This window comes from Akebia trifoliata, chromosome 3 (genome assembly GCF_017979445.1).
Source record: "Akebia trifoliata isolate Shusen 1 chromosome 3, ASM1797944v1, whole genome shotgun sequence".
Lineage (NCBI taxonomy): Eukaryota > Viridiplantae > Streptophyta > Magnoliopsida > Ranunculales > Lardizabalaceae > Akebia > Akebia trifoliata.
The window spans coordinates 48,433,644-48,452,393 of NC_141377.1; the positions used below are offsets into that span (position 1 = coordinate 48,433,644).

The window sequence follows — 18,750 nt, forward strand, 5'->3', positions numbered from 1 at the left end:
TAACCGTTACATCCTTTTAATGGTATAAATATTAAAACCCACGAAAATTTTAAAATTAATCCTCTATTTTCCATATTCTCTTCTTCTAAAACAAAATCCTAGAAAAACTCTAGTCTCCCTCCATCTTCAACATAGGTTTTCATCTACTTAGATGACCCGTTAGGCTTAGATGTAAAAGAGAAAATCGTTCAGTTCATCGTAAGCTTCGAGGTAAATCAAAGAAATAGTGTTTCCAACCACATCCAATACGAAACCTTCAACCCAACTCAAATTTCTATGCTTTTTGAATATTTCTCGACTTAAATTTAAGGAAGGGAATTTCTATATCTTCCTAATAGTCGTAAATTTCTATGCATTATAGTTTTAAATAAAAAATCTATTCTTTTATTGTAAAAACTACATTAAAAAAAATATATTCGGTTTGAAAAATCTATGATTCTCGTTACTCAAGGTAGATTGTAGTTTAAACATTCAATCCAATTTCAAATTTGAATCACCTCCCTCTCAGAGATTTTTGGGGTTAACTTGTAAAATCTGTCGATGACTCATTATTTATCAATTTTCAACGATCTATATATCGTTGGAAAGATCTAGAAGTCCCTTTACAAAAAAATTTAAATAAAATTTGGTATTCAAAGAAGTTAGCTTGCAATGCAAGACTGTCATTTTAATCTTTTTTTTTTTTCTTAAATATTATATTATTCTATTTTTGTGTTTTAAAAAAAAAATAATAATAAGATCCTTGGGATGAGAGAGGCGTTGAAAATTCTATTAGGATAGCTTGAACACCATTAGTAATCATGTAACTTTTATCTATATAATTATTTGGCGTAAAAAATCGAGAAGGCGTAAAACGGAGAAAAAAGAATCGAATTTTATTAGTAGATTCCAACATCGATTAAGGCATGTTCTCATAACACATCTATTTATATACACATAATAAATAAAAATTAAGCATACAACATGATTATGTGTTTCTTATGTGCTTATCGATGAATAATATGATATATGAATGTCTTATAGATTTTGATGGTAAATATTTGGTTGTAGTGATAATATTTGTGTAAAACTGTATGAAATATTCTTTTAGAAGATGAATGTAAAATTGCATAATCATGGACACACTTTGGAATGATGAATTGAGCAAGTTAAGATTTAAGTCCTTAGGTGAAAGACCCTAAAGGCCCTCAAGGGAGGTTTTGCGTTTTGAAACAGAAATGTTGATCGAACTGTTGGAAAAATTGATGATAATGTTTATGGCCAAGTTAGTGAAAAAATTGATCATCATTACATGTATTGATTATTTTGGAACAGAGAATTTGACCGAACTGTTGGGAAAATCGATAATGATGGTAATAACTAAGCTGGTGAAAAAATTGATCACCATTACATGCATTAAATGTTTTGGAATGACTTGATTACTTGATAATAACATGATCATATATTTATTTTTTATTTATATGTATGCATAAATGTTAGTGTAATGTTGACTTTCTTACAAGCTTTAACTTACTAATTCTATCGGAAAAAAATTTCAAATAATGAACATTAAAATTGAAGTTGGGCAATGCAAAATTATCAATAGGGATAGTTTTTTTTTATTAGTTGTTTAGTCTCTTTAGGATTCAAATTTAGAATAGTTTTATTTTATTTTATTATATTTGGATTGAACGTAATAAATACCCAACAAGTATTACTATACTTGACATTTTGATTGCGTTTTAGGATGATGCTCTCAATTGTGATAAACATTAATTTCTGTTTGTTTTAATTCTCTTTTTTATTTTTATTTTTAGGTGATATGATTTAATGGTTATTATTTCTTTTCATACCCTTAAATTAGGATCTTAAACCAGTTCATGGATTGGGTTAAAGTTTAAAAAATTTAGGGTGTGACAGGTAAACACATCCACATCCACATCATCAATGTCTGAAATGATGTCAATTTTAATGTCACATCAGCATTTCCCAAAGGTATAAATTGGCATTGTTGGTAGCATAAAAACATGTCACATGGCATGCTGGTTGGGAATTAATTAAATGTTTGGCCCACCTTTGATCTATCTACAAAATTAAGATCAGCTTGATTAGTAATTTCTAATTTTTTAATTCAATCTGCGTGATTAGTAACTTCTAATTATTGAATTCGATCATCTTCAGAACTGATGCTCGTCAGTCTACAACAAGAAAGCAACAATCAGACAGATTCTGATATTTAGGTCATCTAAAGGGTGGACAAAATAAGTAAAAGCAACATCATCTGTTTGATCATCAGACTTACTAAGTTATTTTGAATCCAAAATTTGGTTGGTACCATAACTATGGCAATGGGGAACGGTTTGTTTCAACCAGACCTTAATTCACATTGGATGGGGAGAACTTTGAGTACTAGAGGAACCAAATACAGCTTATGTTTGAATATCGGTAAATTTTGAAAATTGTTGATCAAGGATATTTGTAACCAACGGACCAAACAAAACTCACCCCAGCACACAAAGATGCATTTGAGAAAGATCAAAATCAAAACTTGATCTTTATCTTTCAATAAGTGGATGAACAAGTTTTTGAAAAAATGGCCAATGCAACATCAGTAAAAATTTTAACAATCCTCCTAAAAAGTAACCTAAACCTACGATTTACAAAAATACAAACTAAACATTGGAAACCTACTCATGTTAAAATTCCAACAAAACTCATGTTCCAAGAATGGAACAACAACAACAAAATTTAAGCCTATCCCAAGAGCGGGACCTATCAATCATGTGTTTCTTTTTTTAACCCAAATCTTGGGTTGCATCACTCCCCTATAATCCTCACTCGATCTCCATGTGGCATCTAAAAATATGATCAGCTGCCATAAGAAGTAGATCACAAAATTCAAAGAACTTTGAAAGAAAAAATAAAAAGATAATTTTAATGGTTGGATTTGCATTTCAAATTTGAGAGTTAGGTGGCCGTATCCATTTTCAAAGCCTTGGATCAAATAAAAAAGTTTTTTTTTTTTTTAATCTGATATGAGCCATGAACTATATGTTGTGGTGTGGCTCCCTGGTTTTATTTTTCTTTTTCCTATTTTATGATTTTTCACGTAAATCATGTGTTGTGGTTGATTTTCTTTCTTGCTGGTTCTCTTCAATGTTTCGCATCCCGGGTTGAAGATTAGAGTTTTTCCAACACTCTAGAGGACTGGCAAGAACTTTTTTACTCACAGATTTCACAAAACTCTCCACTGCGTGGCATGTAAAGCCTAAAGAGGGTAATTTATTTGTAAATTGGGAATGCGATCAATACATGCGGGCTAATGTACATGATTTATCTATCTTGGATCCTTTGAGGAAAAAGTCTGTGAGCAAAAAAAACATCTACAGTGCTATTTTGCCACACCGTTATCTATGTGGGCCTAACGACCCTTAGCAAGATTCAAAATTCAAATCTTAGTGAGGGTGGTTGGGCCCATATGGATTAGCAAATTGGCAACCTATCTCTATATTTCTATTGATCAGGGGTATCAATGGGTACCTATTTAACTAGAATCAAATCGAAAACCTCAGCTTCGATTCCCCTTTTGGTTGAATCAATCAGAGTCGAGTCAAAAATGGAATCGAACCATTAGGTTCTATTAGATGGATACTCACGGGATATCCAGAATTGATTTATTTTGTCATTAATTTCTTGTTATACCATACAAGATTTAAGGTTTCCCTACATTTTAAAACTAATACCTATCATATAAAGTCACTCGAAATTCACTCAACCTAATGTGAATGTGTGTACGGAACCATAGATCTTTTTTCCTTGTCTATTCCAAAGAAAAAGATCTATGGTTTTGTGCACATACCACGGTAGTGAGTAAAATTCAAGTGGTTTTTTTCAAGTTAGTTTATCACGACTACTTATGTAAAGTTCTTCAATTTTTCAGACAAAATGTGCATTGGAGCTTAATGTACCATCTCTTCTAAAAATTTATTATTTGTAAAGAAGATGAAATTTAACTTTTGAAAAAAAAAACCATTAACTTGTAGTTTTAGCTGAACAAATTATAATTGATATTTTGTATATAATATGTTGATTTTTTTTAGGATAAAATTATAATGATTTAAAATAAAAAAAAATTCTCATTCAATTTTTGATAATTGAAACAGATAGGTACCTATGTTTCTTGGTGGTTCTGATTTTGATTCCACTTATTTTAGAGTCGGAATCAAATCGACATAAAACATAACTGAAAAATATAATAATTATGATTTTAAGTACATTAAGAACTGAATTGAACCGAGACACTGACAACCTCACTATAGATTTCATCATTAAAAAAAACGGGTTTTGATCCAAGATATTGAAAATAATTGGTCACTAAACTCCTAAATTAACCATTAAAATTCAACACTGAAAAATAAATTTTTGAAAAGAATCAAAATTATTAGAATTTATTCCTCTACAACCACCCTGTGACATTATATCATGTGTTGCTAATGGGTGATGCGGTCCAAATACTTCCAACTAACTTCGTACTCCCAACGTTAAATGGCTGGCGGGGTTTGCTCTGCTCTCCTTGTGGGAGAGATAGTCTTCCTTAAATCTAACCCCATTAGGTGACCCTAAAGATTTACATAAACAAATCCCAAGTATAACCCAATTGTCGGATCCACAAGGAAGACGTGCTTCCGAGATTTACACTAACCATTGACCACAGCTGAAACGATTGGACGTGCAGAAGTAGAAGCCGTACACATACAAAGAGGTCCGTCCTTCGTCCCCCCCCCCCCCCCCCCCCCTCTCTCTCATTTTTATAGGTAAGCGTTGAGGTTGTTGTGCCGTCAACTTATATTAAATTTTTGAGTCATGTTGAGGTGACACAAACGGAGGCACAAAGGTAATAAAATGATGTGACGTTGCGCAGTACCGTAGATATTTTTTCGCGGGATACGAGTAAAAAGCATCTCCGGTTATGTGCGCGCCACCGCATCAATTTTTTTTTTTTTCACTTTTGTGTCTCCTCTTGTGTCATTCCAGCATTTTTTTTAAATTTTTTGTAAGTACAGTACATGCAATATCTCTTTCAATAAGAGATGTTGAAGATGCAAGGAAATACATTGAACCTCTATATGACCTACCCCCATCCAACAGTGGAATTTAATCCCAAGATAGATGCATATTCTCTCTCTCTCTCTCTCTCTCACTCTCAAAAGATTAAAGATGGTGTTTTCATCATCATCATCTTCAATTATTCTTCTCTCTCTCCTAGTTGTTTGTGTTGTTGTTGATCATGAAGTTCAGGCCCTCATCAGTTTACCAAAAAATGTAAGCATTCCAGCAGTGATAGTGTTTGGAGATTCAATAGTGGATCCAGGGAATAACAACTACATCTCAACTACTGTTAAATGCAATTTTCGTCCATATGGGAGGGATTTCATGGGTGGAATACCTACTGGACGCTTTAGCAATGGCAAGATCCCTTCTGACTTGATAGGTACCTCTACTATATATCCTATTTTTTACAACTAATTGACCAGAAATTTTAAAACAATGCTTTTCTATGAGAATAATAATATTGGTACACCAACTTTTACTTATAAAACCACAAACTTTTTCAAATTAAATAATTTTATATGATGTAGATAGCTGTTCTTTATTTTGTATTATGACGCCCCATATTTTCTTCCTCTCCTAGAAAATCATCAGACCCATTTTTTTTTTTTTTCAAATGCTTTCTTTAAAGAGCGAGGCCAGAATGATGAAATTTTTTGGAAAATTTCTTTCATTGAGGATTTTTGTAAGAATAAATCCATTTCTTCTCCACTAGAAGCTTTCTTCACACACACAAGAGAGAGAGATGGATGATATTTTTGGAAAGAGCGCCGATAATTTGACATACTTTTAACACACGCACGGAAGCACATAACCTATTTTTAAAAAAAAATAAAAAATAAAAAAAGAGAATTTCTCTGCCGTGCCCATAGCGAAAAAAAGAAACTTTCAGATCTGATCACCTTGTGACATTCAAAATCATGATCCGATGAAATGTGATTGTAGAGGATAAGATTATATGAACTTAAAAAATAATTATTATTTTTCACCATTGAATTTTATTTTTAAATTTGAGTGCTCAGTAACTATCCGTTTTAAATACCTTGGATCAAGCTCGAAAAATATATTTTTTTAATATGAATAATTTTCATAAAATCTAGATAGTTGTGTTGTTAGATTGATAAGAGAGAGAAATTCTCTCTCTTTTTAATAAGTTATGTGCTTCTACCTCAATATGATGCATGCACCAAAAGTTCATCAACTTATCACTACTCTTTTGGAAAGAGTGTTGATAATTTGACGTACTTTTAGCATGCTTACTTGACGCATGCTTACTTGGAAACACTTAACTTTTTTTTTTTTTTAAGAGAAAAAAGAAAATTTCTCTCTTCTACCCATAGTGAAAAAAAGAAACTTTCAAATCTGATCACCTTATGACATTCAAACCTTAATATGAAGATCAAACAATGTGATATTGCCTTTAATAGAAAGTTGGAAAGGGTTATTTAAAGAAGAATGCTGATGTGTGATCGATATGAGGTACAAGCTTAAGGTCACTCCAGCACGACTCATAAAAGACTACAATACTAATTAAGAGTTGTACTATACTGACATCTTACAACACTTTCTACATAGAACCATTGATTTGTCTTAAGTGTACAGCAGTTGTATCTCGAGGAAAAGCATTTTGTACTAGAGGCAGTGTTGTAGGGAGTCAATCTATCATTTTCTACTAATATTGTCAAATGTGACTAATCGAAATAGCCACATCTAGAAGTCTACATAAAAGATTACGGATAATATCTTCATACTTTAGGAATGCATTTTTATACAGTCAAAAATTTCTAGCCTAACCCGTCATGGAAGTTCATAAAAAATAAAAAATTTCTGAAAATATTTTCTTAAACAGAAATGTCTATTATTTTCAAAATTGCGAGGAAATATTTTCTGAACTTTCATAAAAGATCTAATTAAGAAAAATTAAAAATCCATTTATGTGTACTAAACTAAACTCTTACGTTGCTTCCCTACAAAAACATTTTATTTTCTTATCTAACTTATGTAGTTGAAGAATTGGGGATTAAGGAGCTATTACCAGCTTATCTTGATCCAACCTTGAAGCCTGCTGACCTCATTACTGGTGTAAGCTTTGCCTCAGGTTCTTCAGGATACGATTCCTTCACAGCTCGAGCAACGGTACATTTTCCTTCTTAATAATAATAATAATAATAATAATATTGTTAGGAAATTATTTGTTAGCATTGTTATTTTTCCAAAACATTAGTTTATTGCCTAGTCATCTTGTGGTGTGAAGATCAAAGCTAAAGGTCAAGGTTAAAGTCAAACACGTACACACAAGGATTATTCAGACCATTTGATATATCATGAATTAGGATGGTAAGTGACATACCAAACTTACCATAAATGATTAGAATCAAGTTTATTTTTCTAAGTCCAAAATCGAATTAATTTTTTTCATAAAATTATAAGTTCAGTTTCCTTACATTGATCGATTGAGTTTGCTAAATACCGATCGATCGATGATTCATGTCCAATCTGTGATCTGATCGATTGATGAACAAAGTTTTTTTTAGCTATGAAAATGACTTTTGTTCTAGGGTTTAAAGAGAGATCTTTTCAGAGAGAAAGAGCACAAAAATCATTAAAATCAATTCTCTGAAAAACCTTAAGAACTCCCTCAAACTGTATTTTCAATCATTTTTCATGATCTTGTTCAAGAGATTTGTTCGGAGAACAAAATCCAGACTTGTTCGTATTTTGCTCATGGTTTTGAGTGTGTTTTTGTGGTTCATGGATTTGGATCGTATGGTGATCAAGACTAAATAAGCAGTTCATGGAATTGGATCTTGAGTTGCAAAGGGCGTGTTGAAGCAAGAAGGTGGTAGATTGTGGATTCAAGCATATCGGTCCTCTTTTTTTTTTTTTCGCTAAATGAGCGAAGTTGTACTTGATTGATAGAAAAGAACCCTTAATTTACAAGTCGTAATTGGAGCACAGCAAATCTATCGCCAACAACACACTTCCTAGAAATCAAGGGAAACTCATTGATTCCCGAATACAGATTAGAACTATAATTCATAAAGGCAAGATTAGCTAAGGAGTCCTCAACTGAATTTTTCTCCCTCAAAACGTGTTGTACCCTCCAAATTTTATTTAAAATGCTTTGCATACACGGCTCAACCGACCAAGGAAAACCATGGCCTTGCAGACTTCTAACCATCAACAACCTTCTTGTTTTGGAGGTCAAAATTGTCTAGTGCATGCTCAATATTTTGTGTGGCCTGACCAAAGAACCAGTGATGGCTGCTTTAATCACATTACTATCTTGATCACGATCAACTCCACCGCCTCCTGGACCATCTTCACTACGAACCAGTTATGTGTGGGTAATTTTTGTAAAACCGTAATTCTATAGTGGCTCTTTCTGGACGTTAGTCCCATGGTTTTTCTTTTAAGGGTTTCCACGTAAAAGCCGTGCCGTGGTTGCTTGCTTTAGATTGATCATGTGTGATTGTTTTCTACCTGTTAGATTAGATTATTGAATGAAGAGAAATTTCAATAATAATAGTAATTATTAAAAATAATACATGTACTAATCCTTGGACAAGACCATGGCCTATGGATTGAACAAAGCTAAGATACGGCCTGTCCATTGTCTACAGGGATACCCAGTTATCAAAAAAAAAAAAAATATTAATAATTTTATTTAAAAAGGTTCTTACTTTAAAATATAATAGTTTTCATCCATCAAAGTTTTTATTTATATTTCATAGGTTGTGAATTGTTCTCATCTCATCCCCATATGCACTACCAAACCATGTAAATCTTGTCATATTCTTTTGTCAGTTGACTTTATGATTTGATTTAGGGTTTCATATTTAAAAAAATTATTTTTTATTATCAGAATGTTTTAAGTCTCTCGGATCAGCTAAATTTGTTCAAAGAATATGTAAGGAAGCTGAAGGCGATAAGTGGAAAAGAGAGAACTGCAAGCATTATAAAGGACAGCCTATACATAGTTGTAGCAGGGAGCAACGATATTGCAATTACGTATTTTACTAATCCTCTCATGCTACTGAACTATGATATCTATACCGATCTCATGCTCCAAAGTGCTTCTACTTTCCTTCAGGTACTTTCTCTCCTTTTTTTTTTTTTTTTTTTTTGTAAGTATTATTTTATTAGAAAGAGAAGAAAAGGAGGCCAGGATGATCTATATACGAGGAGAAGAATGGAGAAAAGAACAAGCAAAAAAAAAAAAAAACAAAAACAAAGCTAGGGAACAACCATAGAAAATTGATGAAAAATTTGCTTTTATCTAATGTGTAAACAGAGGACAGGGCTATTAAAGAAGAGAGAGGAAATGCTGAATTCTCTTGTCTTATTAATTGAATCAACTAGGCAGCCTATACATAGGCATCACGACTCAACAGTCTACCACTTAACTAGGCACTCATCCCAACATGTAAAACAGAAGAATAAACATGTAGCCTCCTATGGACCGGGTAAAACTAAGGATCATGCTAACAAATATTGACACGTACAAAAAACCACTAACAACATCCTATAGACCCAGTTAATAACTATAAGCCAAGTCTTGCAACAATAGAAAATTAAATAATAAAAAATTCCTAATAATAGCATGCTCACGTGATAATTTTTTTTTTATCAATCCCTCTCTTAAACTGATGTTTTTTTTTAAACACTCAGTTTAGTACATATCAACAACCAAACACCCTTTAATCACGATCTTGCGAAGTACAGACACCAAGTAACTTCCTCAACTACTGAAACATAAGTAATTTGAGGGGTTTGGTAAATATGTCAACAACTTGATCTTCACTTCTGCAATAAATAAGATCAATAGTTCCATCTTTTGTGAGATTTCTTAAGAAATGATACTTAACATCAATGTGTTTGTTTCTTCCGTGCAAAACAGGATTTTTGGAAAGTTTAATTGTTGAACTATTGTCACAATAAAGTAGAGTAGATTCCTGTTGTTTGAAGTGCAGCTCCTCAAGAATTTTCCTCAGCCAAATGGCTTGACAAGCACATGCAGTTGCAGCAACAAGTTCTGTTTCGGTTGTTGATAAAGTAACAATCGGTTGCTTCTTTAAACTCCATGAAACAGCTGTTGAACACATCATGAATACATAGCCAGACGTACTCTTTCTATCATCAAGATCACCTGCATAGTCACTGTCAGTAAAACCAAACAAATTTGACTTTTCACCCTTCTTGTAGAACAACCCATATTCTAGGGTTCCTTGCAAGTATCGAAAAATCCTCTTGGCAACTAAAAGATGCATCTCCTTTGGGCATTCCATGTATCTACTAATGAGACTTACGGCATGTATAATATCAGGCCTTGTAACAGTCAAATACATCAAGCTTCCCACAATTTGTTGTAAAGAGTGCTGTCAATCTTCTTTCCTTCAGGATCTTTGATGAGTTTCAAACCCACTTCTGATGGCGTGCTAACAGAATTGCAGTTCTTCATTTGAAAACTGTCTAAGATTTCTTGCACATACTTCTTTTGAGAGATAAAAATTCCATTGGCTGATTGCACCACTTCAATACCCAAAAAATAATGCATCATTCCAAGATCAGACATATCGAATTCAACCATCATGGACTTCTTAAATTTGTCAAACATGGCACTATCATTTCCCGTGAAAATAAGATCATCCACATATAACACACAATGAGCATTTTTCCTTCATCACCAATTTTAATGAACAGTGTATGCTCATATGGACATTTTTTAAAACCTTCTTTCAAGAAATAGGTCTCAATACGACTATACCAAGCTCGTGGAGCTTGTTTTATCCCGTATAACGCCTTTTTCAATTTATACACCTTATATTCACTTCCAATATTCACATAACCAGGAGGTTGATCAATAAATACATGTTCTTGTAGGTCACCATGCAAGAATGTTGATTTCACGTCCAATTGGAAGATAGGCCATGAATTTTGAGCAACTAAAGCAATCACCAATCTAATGGTGTCATGTCTTGCAACAGGGGCAAAAACTTCTTTATAATCCATGCCAAACTCTTGCTTGTTGCCTTTAGCTACTAAGCGCGCCTTGTACTTGTCGATTTCGCCACTCTCCTTTAATTTTGTCTTGTACACCCACTTGACACCAATTGTCTTGTGCCCTCTCGAAAGCTCAGTCAACTCCCAAGTATTATTCTTTTCAATTGCTGCAATTTCTTCATCCATCGCCTTCCGCCATTTTGATTCTTTCACAGCCGCTTCAAAAATGGTAGAGTCACAGTCTGAAAATAGAGCAAAATGTATAAGTGGGTCCTCGGATTGATCAATTTCAATTACCTCATAATCTGTCATCCATGCAGGTCTTTTTCTAGTACGTTGAGGTCGTTCTTCTTCTTGAATAGCTGTTGGAACTGGTTGCTGCTCATTCTCTACTGGCTGCTGCCTTTCATTTTCATTTTCTCCATCAAAAATAGCTGGAATTTATTTTTTAACATCATTCTCATTCCATGACCAGGTTTGATATTCATTGAAAACAACGTCGCGACTAATAACAATTTTCTTGGTGCTAGGATTGAAAAGCTTGTAAGCTTTTTATTGAGCACTAAGACCAAGAAAAATGCATTTCTCTCCCTTGTTATCTAGTTTTTTTCTTCCTTGATCTGGAATATGGGCATAGGTAACACACTCAAAAATTCTGAAATGATCTACCGATGGCTTTTGTCCACTCCATGCTTCCTCCGGTGTCATATTTTGAACAGCAAGTGTGGGACTTCTATTCAAAATATGAATGCTCCAATTGACTGCTTCAGGCCAGAAATCTTTTGATATGCTGCTCTTTGTCAAAAGGTTTCGAACCATATTCATAATGGTACAATTCTTTCTCTCGCAAACACCATTTTGTTGAGGTGTATAAGTTGCTGTAAGTTGCCTTTTGATTCCATGAGTCTCACAAAAATTTACAAATTCATGTGAGTTATATTCTCCTCCACGATCAGTGCGAAGTACTTTTGTCGGACTGCCAACTTCTTTCTCAATAAGCACTTTATAATTTTTAAAGGCTGTAAAAGCTTCTGATTTCTCGTGCAAAAAATATACCCATGTTTTTCGACTAAAATCATCAATGAAAGTGATTAGGTATCTTTTACCTTCATTGGAAGATGGGTTTATTGGCCCGCAAATGTCAGAATGAACAAGCTCCAATTTCTTCTTTGCTCTCCATGATTTTCTTTGCAGAAATTAGTTACGGTGCTGTTTGCTAACAACACATTCTTCACAAACTTCAGAGGGAGCTGTAATTTGAGGAAGACCAGTCACCATATTTCTCTGCTGTAGAGTCTTCAATCCACCAAAGTTTAGGTGACCATGGCGAAAATGTCATAGCCATGCCGCATCCTTCAATTTTGCTGAAAAGCATAAATGAGTGGTGTTGTGGAGATAAAGCGGGAAGATACAATTCGCCGTCATGCTAACTTGAGCAATTAATCCCATATTCACATCTTGTATCCGACATACTCCATCTTTGATAGAAATCTCGTATCCTTTTTCTTACAATTGACCAACACTAAGCAAATTGGTCTTCAAGTCTAGAACAAAGAGAATATTAGAGATGGATTGAGTAGAATTTCCCTGGGTTTGGATTGTCACCCTTCATTTTCCCATAACTGAGACTCTAGAATTGTCACCAAACTTCACATTATCGCGAAATGACTCATCCAAATCAGAGAATGCAGACTTTTCTCCACACATATGATTGCTACAGCCTGTGTCTAAGTACCATAAATTCTTGTTGGTTTCCTCCTTTGCATGGCAAACCATTAACAATGATACTTCTTCTTCTTTTTCCACAAGATTAGACATCTCTCCATGTTGTCTATTCATATTAGTTCGACATTCAGATTTGTAGTGGCCATACCGATGACATCTGTAGCACTCCACACTAGACTTGTCCACTGATCTTGGTCTATAAGTTATCGAATGGTGGCTTCCTCGTCCTCTTCCTCTTCCTTAAAATTGATTATCTTGGTATTGGTTTCCTCGATCATTGTTTGCTCTACCTCTGCCTCTATTACCTCGTCCTCCTCTTTCGTTACCTGCATCTCTGTTGCCTCGACCTCCTTTTCCTCTTCCTCGATCTGCTGATTGATTCTGAATCGTAGTGTTGTTGTTAGTCGAAGCTTTCAAAACTTGCTCCTCATTGTCCTGCTGGATCAACTTATGCTCATGAACCAATAATGAACCTTGGAGTTCATCAATTGAGAGCTGATCAAGGTCCTTTGACTTTTCGATTGAACACACCACATAATTGAACTTTGGTGTCATCGATCGAAGTATTTTCTCGATTACTGTTACATCCTCCATCTTCTCGCCATGAATCCGCATTTTGTTGATAATGTCATTGTTCTTGAGAAAAAATCAGAAACTGATTCTCCCGATTTCATTAAAGGTATGTTTGATTGCATGGAAAATCACTTTCCATGGAATTTGAAATCCATGAAAAATTAGTTGTGGAAAATAGGTAGGGTTGGAAAATCAAATTCCATTGTTTGATTTCACTTGGATAAAATCATGGAAAAATATGAAAAAAAAAGAGGAGAAGAAGGAAGAAGATGAGAGGAGGGGGAGAGGAAGAAGAAGATGATAAGGAAGAGGGAGGAGGGAGGATGTGGCGATGAAGGTGGCGACGGGGACGGCGATTGCGGCGTCGGCGATAACGACGACGATGGTGGCGACGGCGATTGCGGCGTCGACGATGACGACGACGGTGGCGACGACGACGATGGTGACAACGGAGGTAAGTGAGGAGAACGTGATGATAGTGGTGGCGGAGGAGGTGAGGGAGGGAGAAGAAGAAAAAGAAGAAGAGAGAGAGAGAAGGTGATCGGAGACGGAGCCGACGACGACGACGATGGTGACGACGGTGATGACGACGACGACGAGGTTAGTGTAATGGTGGTGGTGGTGGTGATGGTAGTAGTGGTGGTGGTAGGGAAGAATTGAGGATGAAAAATATGGGTGGGAAAGTGAAATCCATAATTTAGTGGACTTTTTGAATGGAGTGGAAAATGAATTTTCATTTCCATGTGGAATCAAACACTTGAAAAATGTCATTTTCCATGGAAATTAATTTTCCACCCTATTTTCCATGTTCAATCAAACACACCCTAAGAGTATTTCGAACTCTGTACGAAGTGCTTGGAGCTGCTGCATCTTTGCTCTTGTTGTTCCTTGGTACTTCTTCTTTATGGAATCCCATATATGTTTGGAATTGTCCTTGCAAAGAATGGTTTCCAAGATTGAACGATCAATAGCTTGGAAAAGATAATTCTTTGCTTTGAGATCCTTCAATCGTTGCCCATCAAGTTCAATTTTCTGTTGGTCTGTTAAGATTGTGCCTAGTGCTGGTTCTACTACTCCATTCTCAACAACCTGCTAATACTCTTTAAACCTCAAGAAGTTATTCATCAACATACTCCAATGGTCATAATGGTCATCAAAACGTGGAATTGTAGGTTGCACAAAGTTTTCTGACGCCATCGTTCACTGTTATTGCTAAAAAGAACAAAGCTACTGCTCTTTGTTCACGTGGAAGGGTGACAAGTGAAACTCGTGAAAGGGTATTTACTAAAGCTCGTGAAAGGGCTACTGTAGAGAGAGCTACAACTGAAGCTCAACAGAAAGCAATGACTGAGGCTAGAGTAAAAATTAGATAAGGCACGATTTTATAGAAGGCAAACTCAGGACAAAACGTGTTGCAATAGAGAGAACAACCGCATAAGTTTAGAAGCGCGTTGTTGAAAGAGCAATAGTTGAGAAGGATGCTTTGGAGGCAAGGGAACGAGTAGAAAGATATGTTTATGAGAAGTTTTTTAATACTTCGAGAGATGGTGGAATTAGACAATCTTCTTCTTTCTCTGATTTGCAGGACCCACAATTTCAAGGCTCTGATACCACTGATGAAAATTTTGCTTTTATCTAATGTGTAAATAGAGGACAGAGCTATTAAAAGAAGAGAGAGGAAATGCTGAATTCTCTTGTCTTATTAATTGAATCAACTAGGCAGCCTATATATAGGCATCACAACTCAACAGTCTACCACTTAACTAGGCACTCATCCGAACATGTAAAACAGAAGAATAAACACGTAGCCTCCTATGGATTGGGTAAAACTAAGGATCATGCTAACAAATCTTGACACGTACAAAAAACCACTAACAACATCCAAGAGACCCGGTTAATAACTATAAGCCAAGTCTTGCAACAATAGAAAATTAAATAATAAAAATTTCATAATAATAACATGCCCACGTGATGATTTTTTTTTCATCAAAAATTGCCCCACTACATTACATCGGACAAAGTTCTTCCCATTTAAAGAACTAAGTCCTCTAAGAAAACACTTTCAAATTCCTTGCATCAAAAGACTCACAACCCCAAAATCTTTCATATAATTTCATAAGAAGGTTTCTCCAAACTTTGTACTCTTTTATTTCTCTCTTTTCAAAGCCCTCAAGAAATAGCAAATGGGATACCATTTGCCACAACATATCAACTTTCTTTTTGAAATCAAGCTGATTAAGGAAATTAAGTGTGACACCCTAAATAAGCATACAGACACACCTAAAGGTTCATAGGAATAAAAGAAAAGAGTTGTGATGGATCATCCTACACAAAAAATCACCAATTTCTTCCACGTTCTCTTTCTCAACCATTTAGAGATTTTTCTCATCTGAGTAAAAACCCCGAATCGTACAACTTCTAATGAGGATGAGAAATGGAAAAGGATATAGTCCATAAAAAACTGAGTGATTATCTACATGGTAGACATAATTTAATTTCATTGTTTGTTCTATTATAAAAAAGTTGGTGTGGCATTGAATAAAAGAGTCACTGGAGTTACATTGAAATTGACATCGATTCACACGTTGGTTTGCACAGAACCATAGATGCTTCTCACTCGTATCCCAATGAAAAGCATCTATGATTCTATACACACATGCATCCAAGTCAGTAATGTGTGAAACGATGTCAATTTCAATGTTACTTCAGCATTTTCCTTAATAAAAATAAATTATCTTACCGAAACATGTGTTGAAAAACCCCTAGATTGTTCTTGAATCAAGAACTATTCTATCCTACGATACCACACTTTTTGCTATGGTCATATCCCTTTGCTCAAAATTTCTTCTTCACTCACTCAATATGGATCTTGAGACAACACGTGTATGAATTTGATGGGTACATATTTGTGTCTATACAAGTTTTAATATATATATATAAATATATATATATATATAGATACACATTAAATTGATGTCAAAATCAATTTGAAAGGATAGAACTCATCGAAGTTGGTTTGCATCACAAGTCAAACTATCAACCTAAATTTCTAAGTGTCAATTTATTTATTTTTTCACTTATTTAGCCTGCTTTTAATGAGATCAATCACACGATGATAGCAGGAATTTGACCCAGATTCATGGATTTTACCGTATGTAAAAAAGTATTTGCCTAAATGTACCTTAAACACCTCAATGCTAGCTTCAAATAGTGAATTTGTCAATTTCCGATGAGTTGGTACACCATTGTGGTACCTACCAAATACTGTCATTCAACACTCAAGTTAGCATCAAAGTTGTAAAAAGTAATGTTTATAAAATTGAACCACCCGAAACTCCTTTCTATTATGGTCTCCTTCTTTATTTATAGGTTAATCCCTTTCTTTAACTATCTTCCTTGACATGTCACTCATTTCCTTAAAGAGAATCTTGGAGTTCATTAAAGAGAAGCCAGATAAATAGTTATCCATTTTGAAAAGAACGTGATTGACACAATCAATCCTTCCTCGATTCCTATTCCCATTGGAAACATGGCTGAGCTCATCCCAACCCTCTACTCTCCCTATTCCAAAAGAGTAACCAACTCAACTCATCCAATTTGAGTTGAGTTGCACTGCATGCAAGGCAGGGCTGAATTGCACTGGAATATGATCCCTCTTAAATCCTGCCACTTGTATGGCCAAGATTCAATCCAAATTCTATCCTACACACCAAATACGCTATACGACATCTTCAATTCGTGGGTACCGCATATGCATGTTTCACTAGTTTATGTTTACTTTGTTCTTTTTCAGTCACTTGTGTGGGCCTTAGGATCAAGATTGCACTCATCCAAATATCATAGTTGTCCGATGCAATACCAATCATCAATGATCGAGCTTTAATTTTTTATTTAGTTTTTTAATATACAAGGACGTGTGCATAAATACCATTAAATTTTTTTATGATCTTTTTACTGAAAATATTTTTGGTAGGAACTGTACGGTTTGGGAGCAAGGAGGATTGGTGTGTTCAGTACTCCCCCAGTAGGATGCGTGCCATGGCAGAGAACTGTGGGAGGAGGGGCAATCAGGGAATGTGCAGAGAAATTCAATCGTGCAGGAATGCTATTTAACTCCAAGCTATCCAACCAGATTGACATTCTTAATAACAAGCTCCCACGCGCAAGAATTATCTACATTGATATCTACAATCCGTTCCTCGATCTCATCAATAATGCAAATCGTTATGGTAATTCTTCTCATCATCATTTCTTGCATAAAGAATTTTTTAGAGAGATTCTATTGCCACACCAGTTTTTACTAAGAGCACCCCAATTCATATGATAATAATGAAGAATTATCAGTTTTAACAGATGTCTTGGGGTGCTCTTAGTAAAAGTTGGTGTGGCAATAGAATCTCTCTTCTTTTGTTAAACCCATGTGAGCATTTTCTATTATGAGATTTTGAAAAACATTTTTTTTTATTTTTAACAAATGAGCCTATGCATCAATAATCTATTGGGTCCTGTGGAGTCATTAGGTTTCAGTAAGTTTTAATTTACCCTTTTTCAGAACTAGCCAACTTTTTTCCATCAAGTATATCATGAGGTGATGAAACATCAGTCAGAAGAAACTACAGATGTAGAGATCCATAAACTGATAATTGCCCACTAAAAATAATCTGCATCACAAGGAATCAATAGTCAAGATGAATGTTTGAGCCATGTTGAATGGCATCCAGATTGTATGTGTTTGTGTTTTTTAAATATATATGTTTTGATAGTAATAATGAAAATGTCTTGGGTTTCTTGATTAGGATTTGAAGTGGTGACTGAGGGATGCTGTGGTACGGGACAGATAGAGGTATCACTGTTATGTAATGAATTGAATCCACACACGTGTGAAAATGAGTCCAATTATGTATTCTGGGACAGTTATCACCCCACAGAGAGCCTACAAAGTCCTGCTCGGCTCAATCTTTGACAAATACATTGGCCGCTTCTTCTGATCACTTCTATTCTCAGGCCCATAAGATCAATGCGATTCAGATCGATCAACATCTCAATCAAATGTAATTTAAGTTCCAATAAAATAATAAATTATTCTTACCATCAATGCATAATAAACAATTTCGGATCGTGATTACATGATATTAAGGACATCAAATTCAATGCCATTCGTCTCAGCTGCTACATTCAGATGTTTCCTTCAGAAAACAACTCTCCATTCATTACTTATTTTTCAAATATAATTAGGTTCAAGACTTATATTTCCCTTAAGGAATCCAACACAATTTTAGAAAAACGAAAATAACTAAATAGGGCATGTGGGTCACATACAAAACAATATAATCGTTCCAACAGTATTCATGGCATTTATTT

At 34.7% G+C, this 18,750-nt stretch overlaps 1 pseudogene across 1 annotated transcript; it reads left to right on the top strand.

The window, feature by feature from the left end:
* Nucleotides 1–5,106: 5,106 nt before the first annotated feature.
* On the top strand, nt 5,107–18,545 carry LOC147407558 (GDSL esterase/lipase EXL3-like; annotated as a pseudogene). The gene is made up of 5 exons (XR_015176833.1): nt 5,107–5,470; nt 7,094–7,224; nt 8,954–9,181; nt 17,363–17,618; nt 18,186–18,545. The product of XR_015176833.1 is annotated as a GDSL esterase/lipase EXL3-like (transcript).
* Nucleotides 18,546–18,750: the final 205 nt, after the last annotated feature.